We start from the raw sequence: 11,621 nt of genomic DNA, 5'->3' as shown, positions 1-11,621 counted from the left end.
TTGAGGGGTGTTTCTATACGTGTTCATGCGTAGAGCACCTGAGGGTGCGGTTCGCGCAGTGACATGGGAGAGATTTACACAGTTGTGACGGCCAACTTTACTCCTACAGATCATGCTGCAGTGACATGGGAGAGATTTACACAGTTGTTCTGAGATGAGTATGTTCCCCCGGTGGAGAGGGAACGGTTAGCCCATGAGTTTCTGTCTCTCAAGCAGAAGACAGTGACTGTGACTGAGATCACGAGGATGTTCCATGAGAGGGCGCTGTTTTGCCCTGAGCACGTGTCTACCGAGTCGGCACGTGTGAGCCGATATCTGAGCATACTGAGGAGGGATATACGGGAGTTCGTGGCGAACTCGTCATACCGGACATTGGCTGAGCTTCAGACCAATGCCAGGAGGAGGGAGATTGAGCTTGAGTTGCAGACCAGAGAGGAGGAGGAGTCTGGGGGTAGAGACAGGAGACCGATACAGTGGCAGCCTGCGACGAAGCAGGCAAAGCCCGCTGATACGAGAGCTGGGGGCCATAAGGGCCGCTCTTGTGGAAAGTGCGGCAAGAGTCATGAGGGATCATTCTGGGCAGGGATTTGCTACAAATATGACAAAGAGGGGCACCTGGCGAAGGATTGCCCCAAGGGGTTTGCAGTTTGCTTTCACTACAACAACACCGGCCACCGGAAGGCCGAGTGCCCTCAGCTCATTCAGGGATCAGCCCAGGGTTCCGCGCCTGCTGCTTTGCGAGTTACTGATAGTCGACCAGCGAAGGTTTTTGGTGTTGATTTCCCGATACATCTGGTGCCACTGATGTACTCTGAGGGTTTCTATAGCCGACGAGCATACGGTTTTTACCACTGATGTATTCTGAGGATGTGTACTAGAGATTTTTGGTGTTGATTTCCCGATACATCTGGTACCGATAGCGATGGGTGATGTCTGTATCATAGTGGGCATGGATTGGTTGAGTCGGTTTGGAGCTGTAATCGACTGTGAGCGTCAGATCGTGACCATACGAGACCCTAGTGGGGGAGTGCTTACGGTGTATGGCGAGGGTACCAGATCTGGATCAGCTTTCTGCTCTGCTGCCAGGGCGAGACAGAGTCTATAGCAGGGTTGTATGGGCTTTTTGGCATACGTGATGGATACACGGGTTGCTACAGAGAGGCCGAGCTCTATCACTGAGGTTCCGATAGTGTGCGAGTTCCCGGATGTTTTCCTCGAGGAGTTTCCGGGTGTGCCTCCCGAGAGGCAAGTAGAGTTCCGGATCGATTTGGTTTCGGGTGCGGCGCCTATTGCCAAGGCACCTTATCGCCTTGTGCCGCCTGAGATGCAGGAGTTATCCTCGCAGCTCCAGGAGCTGCTGGGGAAGGGTTTTATCAGACCGTGTAGCTCACCGTGGATAGCGCATATCCTTTTTGTCAAGAAAAAGGATGGTTCACACCGGATGTGCATTGATTACCGAGATTTGAACAAGCTGACGGTCAAGAACCGTTATCCATTACCGAGGATCGACGATTTATTCGATAAGTTACAGGGGGCATCTTGGTTTTCCAAGATTTGTTTGAGATCTGGATATCATCAGATGAGAGTTTGCAAGGAGGATATCCAGAAGACGGCCTTTAGGACTCGTTATGGGCACTATTAGTTTGTGGTGATGCCTTTCGGACTCACCAACGCACCGACATCGTTCATGGATCTCATGAACCGGGTGTGGCGACCTATGTTGGATCGGTCGGTGATTGTGTTCATCGACGATATTCTGGTATACTCGAGGTCCAGAGAGCAGCACAAGGAGCATCTTCGGGAGATTCTTGGGGTATTGAGGATGGAGAGGCTTTACGCAAAATTCTCCAAGTGTGATTTCTGGTTACGAGAGGTCCAGTTCCTGAGGCACCTCATTAATCAGAATGGGATTTTGGTCGACCCGGCCAAGATTGAGGCAGTTATGCGATGGGATGTGCCGAGATCCCTGTCCGAGATCAGGAGTTTTCTGGGTTTGGCCGGCTAATACCGGAAATTTATTAACGATTTCTCCAAGATTGCCGTTCCTCTCACGAGATTGACCAGGAAGGGTGTTACTTTTGCCTGGGGGCCCGATCAGCAGGCCTCATTCAAGACTCTTCGCCGGAGATTGTGCGAAACTCCAGTGTTAGCCCTTACCGAGGGAGTGGAGGACTTCGTCGTTTACTGTGATGCATCTATATCAGGGATGGCGGCCGTGTTGATGTAAAGGGGACACGTGATTGCATATGCATCGAGGCAGTTGAAGCCTCATGAGACGAGGTATCCCATCCATGATTTGGAGTTGGGGGCAGTGGTGTTCGCCCTCAAGATTTGGCACCACTATCTGTACGGTGTTCGGTGTACCATATACACAGACCATAAGAGCCTAAAATACCTTATGGATAAGCCCAACCTGAATATGAGGCAGAGGAGCTGGTTGGATGTAGTGAAAGACTACGACTGTGAGATTTTATATCACCCTGGCAAGGCTAATGTGGTGGCCGATGCCCTGAGTCGCCGAACAGTGAGTCCTCCAATCCGAGACGTGTGGATGAGGATGACGGTGATGAATCCAGTCTTAGATACCATCCGAGAGGCCCAGGTGGAGGCCGTGAGACCAGAGAATCGTAAGAGAGAGCGAGTGAGTGGGCAGATTTCTGAGTTTGAGACTGATAGTCGTGGGCTTATGACCTGTCATGGACGGGTGGAGCTCGGCGTATATTGATGGAGGTGGCCCATCGGTCGAGATTCTCGATCCATCCCGGAGCCACCAAGATGTATTTGGACTTGAAGAGGGATTATTGGTGGCCCTGTATGAAGAGAGATGTGGCATGGGTAGTCGAGAGGTTCTTGACCTGTCGTCAGGTCAAGGCGGAGCACCAGCGTCCACATGGTTTGTTGCAACCTTTAGAGGTTCCCCAGTGGAAGTGGGAACAAATTTCCATGGATTTTATCACCAAATTACCGAGGACCGCGCGAAGCGTTGATGCGATATGGGTGATTGTAGATCGGTTGACGAAGAGTGCTCACTTTTTGGCGATTAGTGAGAGCTCTTCTGCGGAGAAATTGGCCTAGATCTACGTTCGAGAGGTGGTAGAATGACATAGGGTGCCGACGTCGATAGTGTCTGATCGAGATGTTCGTTTTACTTCCAGGTTCTGGAAGAAATTTCATGAGGAGTTGGGTACTCGGTTGCACTTCAGGACAACCTATCACCCACAGACAGACGGGCAGAGAGAGCAGACGATTCAGATGCTTGAGGACATGATGCGTGCATGTGTTTTGGACTTCGGTGGAAGTTGGGACACTTACTTGCCCTTGGCTGAGCTTTCATACAACAACAGCCATCATTCCAGCATCGGTATGCCTCCCTTAGAGCTCCTATACGGGAGGAGATGCCGGAACCCTATTTGTTGGGGTGAGGTAGGACAGAGAGTGATGGGGAGCACTGAGATAGTGCTCAAGACGATTGAGCAGATTCAGCAGGCTAGACAGAGGTTACTGACGGCCCAGAGTCGCCAGAAGAGTTACGCAGACCAGCGACGATCCGAGCTAGAGTTCCAGGTTGGAGATTTTGTCGTCCTGAAGGTATCCCGATGGAAAGGGGTGATCCGATTCAGGAAGCGGGGAAAGCTGGGCCCTAGATACATTGGTCCATTCAGGGTGATCGCCCGAGTGGGGAAGGTAGCTTACCGGTTGGAGCTACCTGCAGAGTTGAGCCAGATTCATAACACCTTCCACGTGTCTCAGCTGAGTAAGTGTGTAGCCGATAAGACGACAGTGGTACCTTTAGAGGACATTCAGGTCGATTCAAGCCTGAACTATATTGAGAGACCGATAGCGATTCTGGATAGCAAAGTTAAGACCCTGAGGAACAAGGAGGTGTGACTAGTTAAGGTGCAGTGGGAGCATCGCAGAGGATCGGAGTAGACTTAGGAGCCGGAGTCCGAGATGCGGGAGCAGTACCCAGAGTTGTTTCCGGAGCATGACTTCGAGGGCGAAGTCTGATTCTAGTGAGGGAGAATTGTAACATCCTGACTCCCAGGTATAATATTTTTATAATTTTCAAGATTTTATTGAGCAACTCGACGAGTTGGAGGCCTTAACTCGTCGAGTAGAAGAGGATTTGGGCCGCGTGGGTTTTACGACCAACTCAACGAGTCGGAGGGACCACCTCGACGAGTTGGTGCTGTGTGAGGAAACCCTAATTTCCCGGGTTTGTGTCCTATTTAAAGGACCTTAAGCACTCATTTTCGCCTCACCAGCCACCTTAGTCCCCTGAGTGAAACCCTAATCGTCTATATTGATCTAAGAGAGAAAGAGAGTTAATCTTTGGGCATTTTAGTGCACTAGTAGAAGAGAAGAGAAGAGTATCAAGCAAGGAACGAGAAGGGACTATTGGATCCGGTGTTCATCCACTCTTTAGCTTCTGTTGGAAGGTAAAAGTCACCACCTTGCTCATCTTTTTGATTAGATCTCGTTTCTAGGGAGTTTTAGGGCTTTTTCCATCTTCCCTTGAGACTTTTTCCATCTAGACCTTGTGACGTCCCTTAAGCCCAAAGGTCCAAGCTTTATCAAGCTAGAGGAGAGTTTTATTTCTTAGGACCCTAAAGAGAAGTGGTTTTGGTATTTCAAGCCCTAAGTGCCATGCATGGACGTAAAGCTTGCAGCTTTACGTGGTATCTCAGCCTTGGGAGGCTAGATCTAGAGTTTGGGGTTGTGACTCTGCCTTAAAGCGTCCGAATGAGGAAATGGTTTGAAGGGACTAGACGAGTCGGTAAACTGACTCGACGAGTCGGTTAAGGTTTTCCCCCGACGAGTCTGGACACGTGTGACTCGGCGAGTTGATGAGACAACTCGACGAGTTAAGTTGGATTTTCACGACACTTATGAGGAAACAAGGGAACTCGACGAGTCACATAGATGCACTCGACGAGTCAGGTCAACATGGACTGTTGACTTGAGTGTTGACTTCGGTTGACTTTAGGGTTTTGGTCAAGACAGAGATTATGGAGAGCATGGAGGGGTAAAATGGTCTTTTACCCATCCCAAGAGATTAGAGGGAGAAAATAGCTTGGTTTATTTAGAATTATGAATTGAGTGTTAATTAGAGATAATTATCGTATGTGTTAGGCGGAGGCTAGATCGGTGATTCGTGTATGAGATTTATTTGCTTGCTTACGAGGTGAGTCTTCTCACTATACTTACCTTGAGTGGTAATTTGTGTGACCGGAGGGTCTTGTATGCTATTATTGAGTATTGTGATATCCTTCATTATGTCTTTGTGATTTATGCTGTGAATTATTCTGAGATTTACTGAGTTAGGACCGGAGGGTCCACCCGAGTTGTGGGACCGGAGGGTTCCACTGAGACACATTGACCGGAGGGTCTTATTTGAGATATAGCCATCAGAGGCTAATGAGATGTGTGTGGTATTTTAGGGAACTCACTAAGTTTCGTGCTTACCGTGTTATGTGATATGTGTTTCAGGTACTTCTCAGGATCTCGGGAAGGCGCCGACTTGATTGTACACACTCGAGATGGAGTTATGTTTGAGGATCCTAGAGTTTTATTAAATATTTATGGATTTGTGTTTTTGATGATTTGACACTTTGGGGTTTTGTGGAATGTGTTAATTTGAATTATGTGATTTTAAAATGAAAAATCTGTTTGAAAATTTACGGTGTTACAAGTTGGTATCAGAGCCTTGGTTTGAGGGATTCAGATGTACTCTCGGGTATGTATGGACTCAAACTGAGGATTTCGTAGAGTAAGCATAAGCTAAAGAACATTGTTTTGTGTGCAGATTACAAGTGTCAATTTATAGTCTAATTTAGCCAACAAGTTGTCCGATATTTCTGGGATCCTCTACGACCAGCTTCACGAATGTTATTTGACCAAGTATTCCGGGTCTTTACCATAGTTGAGATGATTCTTCGTTGAGAATTGGTCTTCCCTTGACTACTTCTGCCCACGTGTTAGTTATAGACAAAATATGACCGTTATAAATATTGATAAAAATAATAACGATAATTAGCCGGGATCCTGATGTTGCTGAGGATCCTGGATATTTGAGGATCCTGGATATAGTAAGGATCCTGGTCCCAACAATTTCCTCCAAGTTATTCCTGAAAATATAGGGGTTAGTTCCATAAATATTAAAGGAATAACTTAAAGTAAATAGATAAGAGAAGGGGGAATAGTAATTTTCAGTTTTTAACCCATAACGGGTTGGTGATTTAAATTCCAACGGATAGTTTACTAGCCGTTATCAGTCAAATCATATTCACCAGCCCAGTATAAATATGAGGGATCAGTTTCATATTCTCCTATCCGTTCCTCTTTGCTTTTCTTGTGCTATATTGCGATTTAGAAGGTAATTTTTCTTCCAGGCCTTTACTCTCTCTACCATGGGTTGAAAAATGGTTGTCTCTCGTAAGAGCATTTTGGCCCTTCCCGACGATGATTTTATTGACAAGGGAATCCTATCGTGTGAGGAGACCTGCTCTTTTGGTGATGACGACTTTGAGTCTCTAAAACTCAATGGGGTTTTCCTCCCAGTGCTATTTTCAGGTCCTTTGATCCTCTGATTCAGCTCGATTTCATCTCTCCCACTTGGGTGTGCTTTCCTAAGTATCCTTTCTCCTTAGGTTTGAGATATCCTTTCCCCGGGATCGTCTCTGAATTTTTTAGGGTTACTGGGATTTCGTATATCCACGCCATGCCAATTGTCTGGAGGATCCTATGTTGGGTCGACCAGATAAATCAATCAAAGGGTCTTGACATAAGCCTTTCTGATTTGGCCTATATATACGATCTCGTTTCCTTCTTAAGGTCAAAACCCTCAGATCTTCTCTAATCTTGAAAACCAAACACAATGATGGGGCTTGGAAAGGGAGATACCTCTTTGTGAGGCGCGACTCCGTTCTCAATGGGGATCTATTGCCCACAGATTGGGTTAAGAAGGGTAGGATTTCAATGCTTTGTCTTGTGATCCTGAAATCTTATTCTAATTTTGTTTGTTTCTTTGCAGCCTTCAAGTTCGAGGAACATGTTCCTGTTGCTGAGGATTCAGAAGAGAGATTGAGAAGTTCTTGGCCTTATCTGAAGTCGAGAGTTCCTTCCGATTTGATCAAGTCGTCCCGCAGGAAAGCTCATCCGCTACAGACCTCATGTCGACGGGTAAGGATCCTTAATTTTTTTCCTGTTTGTAATGAGGATCTTTAATAATCCTTTGCTGTATACAGGATCCAAGGTCACTCGCTCCAGTGGTCGCTTTACTCTTGCTGATCTTGATACGGATATGTCAGGAGATCAACTGGTAGTGAAGAAGGAGAAGAGTTCGTCCTCTCTTCCTCCTAGGAGGTCGACCGTTGATTTGACAGTGAAAAATCCAGGATCCCGGAAGAGGAAAACTGCTGAATCCACAAGTTTATCTCTGGAGAGCCTTGGAGCTGAGGAGGCGCTCCAAAAGTTGGTCTCTTTCTCTCAGGATGTAAGTGTTGATTTCATTTTCGCTCCATTTTTTATCTTGTTTTTCGCCAACTTACCATATTTTCATCATAGGTCTCTGATCATGTCTCCGCTGATCTAAGGATCCGGGCGGAGAGGGTTGAACAAGCCCTTCAGGGACAGGTGAAGATGTGGAAGAAGACCAACGAGGATCTTCTGAGGAAGGTGGAGGTGCTTACAAGGGCAAAGGCTGAGAGAGAGGAGGAGCTCGTACACGAGATGGAGGAGGTGATCTCCGACACAAAGGTCAGTGCTGCAGTGGCTGTTTGGGAGGCCAAGATTCATCTGGCTGAGGATCTTAAAAATACAGGATCCTGGGACGTGGTTGGTTGGCGCGAGGCATTAGCCAAATTAACTGGCAAGCCTGCTACTGTCAGTCAGGATCCTGTGCTGCGGCTGACCCGGGGGGGGGGGGAGAAGAAGGCCGATGATGACCAGGATAAGGTCTAGGCCTTTTAGGTGATTAGGGTAGCATAATCTTTTGATGCAAAACTTTTGTAAGGCTGTAGGCCTTTTTTGTTTTTAAATCTAATGGTTGATTTTCTTTTTGTCTTTCTCCGTTTCTTGCATAATACAATACTAAGGTCTTTGCACGGTTAAGTTCCTGAAAATAAAACGAACTGATAATGATTAGTTAAAAAAGAACAATAACTGATTTTTTAAGTGATCTAAAAGTTTCTCTTAGAAGTTTAGTGATTAACTCGCAACTCATAAGAGTTTTTTAATACGCTTTTAAGACTTTCGTGAAGATTTCAGAATAGCGAATTATTCCGAAGTGACGAGAGTTTATATGTCAGTGATCGGTTTAGGATCCTAGAAAGTTTAGGATCCCCGATTTTAAAACTTCAAAGTTAAGGAAAGATGGAACCTGATTGTCTTCGAGTTTCTCTTTAAGCTTCAGGAGTCTTTGAATTTTAGAATTTACTGAGGATAAATTCCAACTTAGGAGAGAACTTTGGTTCAATGTTGGGAATGAGGTCCCTTACTAACGAGGGTCGATGAGGATCCTTAAAGGCTAGGATCCTTACCGTCAGAGATCCTTCAAAATAAAGATCTTGGATCTTGTAAGGGAAATTTCTCCTTAGGATAATCCTGTTTGGATTATAGACCTAGACAAAATAGATAACAAGTCAATGTTATATTCTGGGGAGGATCCCTACTTGAGATATAATTCATTGGGTAGGTAACATGAAAATGTTACAATCTGACCGGATTTTCTGAGGAACATTCCCAACATGTGACAACATGAAGCTGGTACAGGTCTTGTGTAAATTCTGGGGCAAAATCCCAATCTTTGATAACATGAGAATGTTATAAGCCTTAAGTAGTTACTGGGGTAAAATCCCGATAACATGAAAATGGTATAAGCCTTAAGTAATCACTAGGGTTGGATCCCGATTTCTGGATAACATGAAAATGTTATAAACCATAAGGATCTCAACTTGTGTTCAAAGATAAGAGGGTTGCCAAGCCACTGAATCGTGAAATGATCCCCTTATCCGTATCCCACAGTTAGATATCATGCGTCCAAGCGAGGTGTATAAACCTTAGTTCGTGTGAAAGAGGTAATTAGCTCTTTAAACCTTAGAGGGGATTAAGTACCCTTAGGCGTAGGAGAGATGATCACTCTCTAGCTTGTGTACATGATAGTTTAGGGATTATATTGTTAAATATAATGGAGTTTACCAAGTATTGGGATCTTTATGTGTCAAGATCCTTGTGCTTCGGGGTGTTCAAATTTGAGTATCCGGTCGTTCCTGGATCTCCGATTGTGAGGATCCCGATGTTTCAGGATCTCCACTCTTGAGGATCCTTAACTGTATGTCATTCTGCACAACAAGCATTAGATAAGGGTGGGCGTTAGTCTAGCTAACACCCCTCCGATGCTTAAGTTAGTAATGTGTTCGAGGAAAAAATCAGTAATAATAAAAGTTTTAAGGTAAAGGACATGTGTACCTTGGTTTTGTTGTGGATCATTTGATCCTACTTACATGTAGTATGCTTTAAGGTGTATGGCATTCCAGGATCTTGGCAGAACATCTCCTTCAAGTGTTGCTAGCCAGTATGCTCCTTTTCCTACCTCAGCATCTACAAGATATGGTCCTTCCCATTTGGGAGCCAATTTTCCTGCACTAGGATCCTTGGTGTTTTGGAATATTTTCCTTAATACCAAGTCTCCTATTTGAAACCTTCTGACCCTTATATTTCTATTGTAAGCCTTGGTGATTCTTTTTTGGTGAGCAGCAATGTGTCTTTTGGCTAGATCCCTAAGCTTGTCAATAGTGTCATGATCCTGTGCTAGGATCCTGTCATTATTCTCTTGGTCTTGAAGCAAGTATCTTGCCGTTGGGATCACTATTTTAGTAGGGATTACTGCTTCTGTCCCAAACATCAAGGAATAGGGGGTCTGACTTGTGGCCACTTTGGAAGTGGTTCTATCTGCCCATAAAACGAAAGGAAGTTGATCTGCCCATCTTCCCTTGTTTTTGTCCAGCCTTTTCTTCAAATTGTTAACTATGATTTTGTTGCTGGACTCCGCTTGACCATTAGCTTGGGGATGAACAGAGTGTACATTATCATTTTGATCCCCCAGCTTGTGAAAAAGTCTCTTGTTCTTTTGCTAATAAATTGGGATCCATTGTCGCATAGGATTTCAGCCGGGATCCCGAACCTGGTCAAGATATTACATTTAATAAATGATACTACCTCTTTGTCTCTTACCTGGATGAAAGCTTCAGCTTCGATCCATTTGGAGAAGTAATCAGTCATCCCCAACATGAAGACTTTTCCTCCTGGGGCTACTGGAAATTTTCCTACAATATCCATCCCCCATTTCATGAATGGCCATGGGGAGATAATAGGATGTAGAGGTTCTGCCGGTTGGTGCAGGATGTCGCTGTGTCTTTGGCAAGCATCACATTTTTGAGCATGTAGAAAAGAGTCTTTCTTCATGGTTGGCCAGTAGTATCTTGTTCTCAGTATTTTGGAGCATAAGGATCTGCCCCCGGTGTGATTGCCACAATCTTCTTCGTGTATATCCTTTAAGACTTCCGCAACTTCAGGATCTTCCAAGCATCTTAGGTATGGACCTGCCATAGATTTTTTGTAAAGTTTACCTTGGATTAACACAAATCTTGAGACTCTCGTCCTGAATGCTCTTTCAATTTTTTCTCCTGTCGGGATTGTGCCATTTTGGAGATATTCCATAATGGGTTGGGTCCACGATCGCGAACTTCTTTGAGGATCTTGTTCATCGGAATCTCTTGGATTCACGGATCCTAGGGTCAGGATCTTCAATAGCTACTATGATTGTCGGACGCTTAGGATCTTCTGACTTGTCATAGAGGGTTTCTATGGCTGGGGTTATTATGTGAGTTATAGGAATCTTCGTCTCTGGTGGGATCCTAAGGGAGGATCGTAAATTAGCTAGTGCATCTACTTCTGTGTTTTCCTCTCTAGGAACTTGGGTTAGGCTAAAGGTTTTGAAATCAGAAGCTAATTTTTTAAGGATCTCTAGGTATACTGCTAATTTTTCACCTTTCACTGCATAAGATCCATTGTAGTGATTAGTTAGTAATAAAGAATCAACAAATACCTGAAGATCCTTGATTTGAAGATCCTTAGCTAATTGTACTCCCATGATCAGTGCTTCGTATTCTGCTCCGTTGTTGGTAGTGTTGAATTCACAACTAACTGCTTGGGGTATGATGTCCCCCTATGGCGACTTTAGTATGATCCCAAGGCCTGTTCCTTTCTGATTTGAAGCTCCATCTGTGAATAGCGTCCATCTTCTAGGAGTCGCTTGGCTTCCATGTCTACTTCGTTTTGTAGATCATCACTAAAGTCAGCCACAAAGTCCGCTAATGCTTGTGATATTATGGAGGATCTTGGTTCGTAGCTGATCTCAAATGTGCTTAATTTCACCGACCATTTTTCCATCCTTCCTGACATTTATGGTTTTCTCATGACATTCTTTATAGGATAGTTAGTTTTTACATGTATAGTGTGTGTTTCAAAGTAGTGTCTTAATTTGGTAGAAGCAGTTACTAAGGCAAGAATTAATTTTTTGAGATGAGAGTACCTGGTTTCAGGATCCAGGAGACTTTTAC

The sequence above is a fragment of the Lactuca virosa genome, chromosome 5, assembly GCF_052849685.1.
Source record: "Lactuca virosa cultivar CGN04683 chromosome 5, Lactuca_virosa_CGN04683_v6, whole genome shotgun sequence".
NCBI classification, from domain to species: Eukaryota; Viridiplantae; Streptophyta; class Magnoliopsida; order Asterales; family Asteraceae; genus Lactuca; species Lactuca virosa.
Note: the sequence above shows the minus strand (reverse complement) of the source record.